The sequence below is a fragment of the Haliotis asinina genome, chromosome 1 (genome assembly GCF_037392515.1).
Source record: "Haliotis asinina isolate JCU_RB_2024 chromosome 1, JCU_Hal_asi_v2, whole genome shotgun sequence".
Classification (NCBI taxonomy): domain Eukaryota; kingdom Metazoa; phylum Mollusca; class Gastropoda; order Lepetellida; family Haliotidae; genus Haliotis; species Haliotis asinina.
Window position 1 is genome coordinate 79,136,995 of NC_090280.1, and position 6,014 is coordinate 79,143,008.

Sequence of the window (6,014 nt, forward strand, 5' to 3'; positions counted from 1 at the left end):
GCTTTAAGTTATCTAATCTCATTAGTAAGCATATCATAATTGAGACCTCCAAGATCTCCAATAGCCTCTCCCAAACAGATTTTATGGGTCAATGACTCAACGGCTCATACTGACCCATGGAGAAATCACTCATGCGTGGTTAGACTATCAAGATTTAGTCAGGGCCTAAAAATAGATGAAACGGGTTGTAATCGTCATTGTATCCAAATTGTATGCACTGTCCAGGCACAATTATTTACACACCGGTGCCATATAGCTGGAATATTTCTGAAAACAACCAACCAACCTTAACTAGCAAATCATGTACGTTCTTTGAAACCGTAATACACCGCTTTTGTAATATTACATCAACACCACGGCGGGGAACATCAGAAATGGGCTTCAGGTATTGTACCAATGTGGGGAACCGAACCAGCCTGTTAGGTCGTGAGAAGCCGACGCTTTCCTAAGCTACCCCAACGCATTGGTGGAATAATGCCGAATGCGGAGTTGAACAGCAAACGAACACTCGTCACCTGTAATCGAACTCAAAGGCAGAGGTGAAACCAGCTGTGTGTCAATGGTGTCATGACACGTACATCACAATTTGTGATAACCATTATGACATCAAGACACGACGTCACGTCACTGAACATTCTGAAACGTTTAAAATTCATTTGTCTATGAAGGGAACAGTACACTCCTGAACTCCTGCGAAATCACCTTGATGCTGGCAAGTTCGACCTGCACTGTACGGTTAACAACCAATCCCAACTCCATCTGATGAGTATCGAAAGCACTAGTAAAATACCCAACATCTCATATATTCTCTACGGGAAAATAAACTACGAAAATAGACACACATTTGGCGCCTGTGTGGTTTGCAAGGAAACCTCCTTACATAAGCTTATTGCGACATGTGATACAGCTTAGCTCAGCTCTTTACAACAACATCCAAGCACCCATATGTTGTCAAATAAACCGCACCATGTATGTCATGTGAAAGAGGGAGAAAACCCGTTCAAAGTGTACATCCGGGCTATTGTATTGCTAAGCTGGGCCCCGTCTAATATAACGTAAGTTAGCGAGCGCAAAGAGAGGCGGGAACCAGCTTAATTGTATTGCTCTGTCAATGCTCGTTTTTTACCAATCATTTGGGCATGTTAAGCTTAGTCTTGTCATGCGATTAGGTTAGATTAAGAAACAACAATACACTGGAAATACTCGACGCAATATTGAAACGCTCTATACTTTGATTTTGGTTGATAAAATTCCTTCCTCTCACAGGCATGGTCCCCGTAGCGCAGGGGATAGCGCGCTGGACTTCTAATCCAGAGGTCGCGGGTTCGAATCCCGCCGGGGATGCTGTATCTTTTGCGAAAATATAAAACAATCATAAATAGAGTTAAGAACAAGCAAACAAGGTTGTTCAGATTTGCAGTTAAATCCAATCTGCATGATCAGCTTAGGAATGTTAATAAATGATTCCTAATGGAATCACTATCACTTAACATCATAGCAACAGAAAATTAATGATAAACAATTTATCAAGTACAATTAATATATTAATACACAATTCAAGTTTGATATGGGTGATGACTTTATTGTTTTCCTGCTACATAACTCCATCTTAACATTCTCAAATTGGGAGTCAAGATTGGGAGTAATTCTTAACAGGAGATTTGATGTTCAGTACGGAGCTCCAAGGTTTTAGATGCAGTGACATAACAAAAATATTGTTTTACCTCATACATTTGTCATATTTTTGAATGACAATCCCATATTTGATGGCATATATCAAGTCTCTCAACTCAGTGATCCTGACCACACGGAATCCGATTAATCACCTTTTATGACAAGCATGGGTTACTGAAGACCAATTAAGACTCAGATCTTCAAAGGTTCATATGTTAGTGTAAAATGCTCAATGTTTCATGAGAGGGGGGGGGGGGGGGGGCTGTAGAGGTGTGCACCTGGGTGTACAGACAATTCCCCACTGGGACAATTCCCCAACTTTCATTTCCCCATTTGTCTTACACCTTTTCCCATAAAAATTCCCTGAAAAGCATTTCCCACTAACCTCTGCACTTTATGATTTATGCACATATGCATGCACACACCCCTCTCTGGATCTCCCCTAGCCATCATATGACTTTAACATTTATGCGAAAAACAACAAACAGAAAGGTTATTAGTGATCACATCTTTACAAGAAAACATAACAAAGAAATAAAAGTGATATTTTTTATTCAAATGAACAGGGTAAAATGTAGAAATATACTTCATGTAAGGGGATAAGAGTACAAAATACAAAAACAGAAACTATAAGAAATAATTTATATGAAATACAATCAAGGCAACAACAAAATGGTCAACAGAATTGCTGAAAGCTGTTTTCTTAAACAAACAGGTATATATCTCTTGACATGTTATATATTACTACTGTTTGAAACTGCAAAGTCAGCTCCATTGCAATCCTCTCCACAATAACTTCTGAAGCAATTAATAAATAATTGGTATGGCGATTTTTGTAATAAATGCAAAACACTTGCTTTGATAGCCAATAAAATGCCATGGAATCACTTGCAATTAAGTTATTGTGATAAATTAGCAAATGATCGATTTTAAGAAAACTCAAGAGAAACATACTGATGTACACAAACAATACAGTCGTCCAGTGTGCTTTTAACATATATCAAGGGTGGTGTGATAGCCGAGTGATTAAAGCGTTCGCTAGTCTTACCGAAGACCCAGGTTCTATTCCCCATGTGTACAACAAGTAAAACCCATATCAAGTCTCTCTATCCCCACCCCTGCCAAAGCTGTTATTTGGTGGAAAAAGACTAAGCCCACTCACTCTTATGAACATCACATATATTCCAATTTTGTTTTTTACCTGTCTGTGCTTGCAGCAAGTGCAACCTGGCTCATAGGTTTGAATCTACTTTTTAAATATTGGTTTAACCACAAAATATTGTTAATGGTTCTAAAACGTAACGTAAATTCTTGTTCAGCTATTTTCATTACCAGTTCTCAATATTAGATACATTCAACAGTGTCAGATCCTATCATGATAATGAGTGATTTTGTATCAATTTGAATTTTACATTTAGTTTTATTCATCAATCTCAGTCCTATGATTATTGCTACATAGCTGATTAATGAGTACACAAATTTTTCTACTTGAAACAAGTCTTGTTACTTTCATTCACTTACTTCCCACTTCCCACAGTGGGGTAGTCTAGAGGTTAAAGCATTCACTCATCACGCCAAAGACCTGGGTTCGATTCCCCACATGGGTACAATGTGTGAAGCACAGTTTCTGGTGTCCCCCGCCGTGATATTGCTGGAATATTGCTAAAAAGTGGCGTAAAACTGAACTCATGATGACAACTGTAAGATGTTGGAGGATTGACTGTTACCTGTACTGGGTGCAACCTGTTACTGAAGGTAACCTGCACCAACCTTTTTGAACATGCACCGTACAAGCTGTAAATTGCGAAATCACAGACTAACATATACCTTTGAAAAACAAACAGCATTTATTGGTTGTAGTGTAAGTAAAACATGTCATGCAGGGAACTCATTACATAGACAAATTTTCAGTATTTCAGTACTGTGAATATTTCATGCTGTAGGGACCATGGGTGTGACCGTGATCTTGCAAATTGGTAATTCCATACAGTATTGCAGGTACATAAATAATAAATACAAAACGTAAGTAGAAAAAAAAACATGAGGATGTGGACACAAAATACTGATTGCACTAACCCCTTATATCTTATATACAAGACTTGGTCCTGTTTCACAAAACTCTCGTAAGTCTAAAATCTTGTAATTTTTTTTGTTGCTTTCGTATCATCTTATGTTACAGTATATGAGGTACAAATACTAAGAGAAAAGTTGCAAGATCTTAGGCTTATGCGAGCTTTGTAAAACAAAGTCCAGACCATTTAAAAATACCATTTCATAATAAAAATAAATAATGTAAAATATTGCACTATTCTGTCAGAGAAATTCGACTGTACATACATGTTGTGTAGATGGACCATCCGAGCTGATAAAAATGCACAAAATACCATATAAACATTTCACTGAAAGTTTGCATAAGAGTTCTAGGTTTTCAATAATCCTGGTTTGGCAATCTCATTCCGGAACTACTATAATTCCTGTAGTGCACAAATATTCTAAAGCTTCTTTATTCCTTAATTTTTGTTAAATAAAAGATTAGGCCTGACAAATTAATTTTCATGTTTAACTACATTTTGCACTTAAACAACTTGTTTTCATACAATTGGCTATTAAATGTTTCTTTTTTCCAATAATGAAATAACTCTGAAATCAACAGTCAAGTCAAATGTTTGTTTGTTGTTTTGATGACACATCTGTATGACTGCAGTTCATAAATAATGGAATCTGGACCAGACAATCCAGTGGTAAACACTGTGAGGTACAATGACATGTAATTAACAAAGTCACTGACCCACTGAATAATTTGGTCACCTCTTAGCAGCATAAGATCCTGGAAGTCAGTTCTTACACAGAATCATGATGGCGCTGTTGGTTGTACACACTGTGATTACCAATGTGTTCTGACAACCACTGTACCTGTAACAACTAAGGGATGCTTACAGATTACAGATGCACCTAAATCTTCCTCAATGACTAAGGTTTAAAAGACCTGCTTTTACTGTCCCGTTTTAATACCAATAATTTAACAGAATAAAAAGATGATGCATGTAATATTTTGGAACTAAATTCAGATATACAGATATTTTAGTTAATGTTCACATTTTATTGACAAAATATGTAATAATTATTGCAAAAGTACAAAAACAATCTGATAACCTTTCTACAAAGTGTCCATGTTTGAGGCACAACCTTTCAGAGAAGTTAGGAGAAATTTAATGTGAAATTGAATTTTAATATCACCTGATGTCTTATGTAAAGGTGACTACAGTGTCTGTCAAACCTGAAACGAACATACTGTAGATGGGATGTTGGCATCCGTATGTATCAATGGTGAATTAGCAGATCCTGCACAATGCAGTCAGCAACGTTCCTGTAATGACAGTCATGTGACGGATGAGACATGATCTGCCTCACAGGTGTATAATGATGAATGTTTACAAAATGACTAATTTGAACAGTACTTTGGCTATACCTGACAGCCTCTAACATAATCCACAAACCCAAAATTTGAATGTAAAAACAGGTTTCATCATTAAGCTGCTAATATGATGAACAATTTTATCTGGTCATAAGCTTGTATGATTTAAATGTATCGTTACTTAACAAGTCTTGTTACTTAACAAGATATATTTACAAAATGACCCACATACAAATTCACAAGTCAGTCACGCTAGTGACTGTGGTTAATTACTGGTTGACTGGATTTTTACTAGCCACGGGCTAGTGGGCCAGTGGCTATTCACACACTGCAAATGGCTGAACCCAACCACAAGAGTACCCTGTTATTCAACTCTAACGATAAACATGAGGTACCTATTCTGACAGAGAATTCCCACAGTCCTCCTCTTACTTCAAGATGAGGATCATAGATACTTGGTCAGTCCAACATGTTTCAGCCCAAACCAAGCATGCTTATGGACCAAATGACCCTTTGGTCGTATGATTGATAAATATACATGAATTTAGCTGAATGGTTAAGTGGTTTAGTCACTAAATTTGTCACCTACATACGAGACCATCCCTCATCATGTCTCTAACTAGTTTTCCTAGAACAGATCCATTCAAACTGAACGCCATAACAATGTTCATACAAGAAGGAATTCTTCAGCCAAACAGCATCTCTTGAAGCTTCATCCCAACAAGTCTCCTGAGGTCCAATGGACATCTATAGAGTACAACCCAACAAAACTCATTTCACACAGTCTTCAGGAATCAGACTTCAATACAGTGCAACAATGCCTGTGCAGGAAGCCAGGGAGCTTCTTCAAAACATTCTTGCTCCAAATATAGCATGCCAAGGAGGTTCAACCCGCAACATCAGAAATCAAATTCTTAACAATGTA

The 6,014-nt window shown here is 37.3% G+C and overlaps 1 non-coding gene across 1 annotated transcript; it reads left to right on the forward strand.

The window, feature by feature from the left end:
• The first annotated feature begins 1,271 nt into the window (after positions 1–1,271).
• On the forward strand, positions 1,272–1,344 carry Trnar-ucu (transfer RNA arginine (anticodon UCU)). The gene has a single exon. It is a non-coding gene; the product is annotated as a tRNA-Arg (tRNA).
• The last annotated feature ends 4,670 nt before the right edge of the window (positions 1,345–6,014 follow it).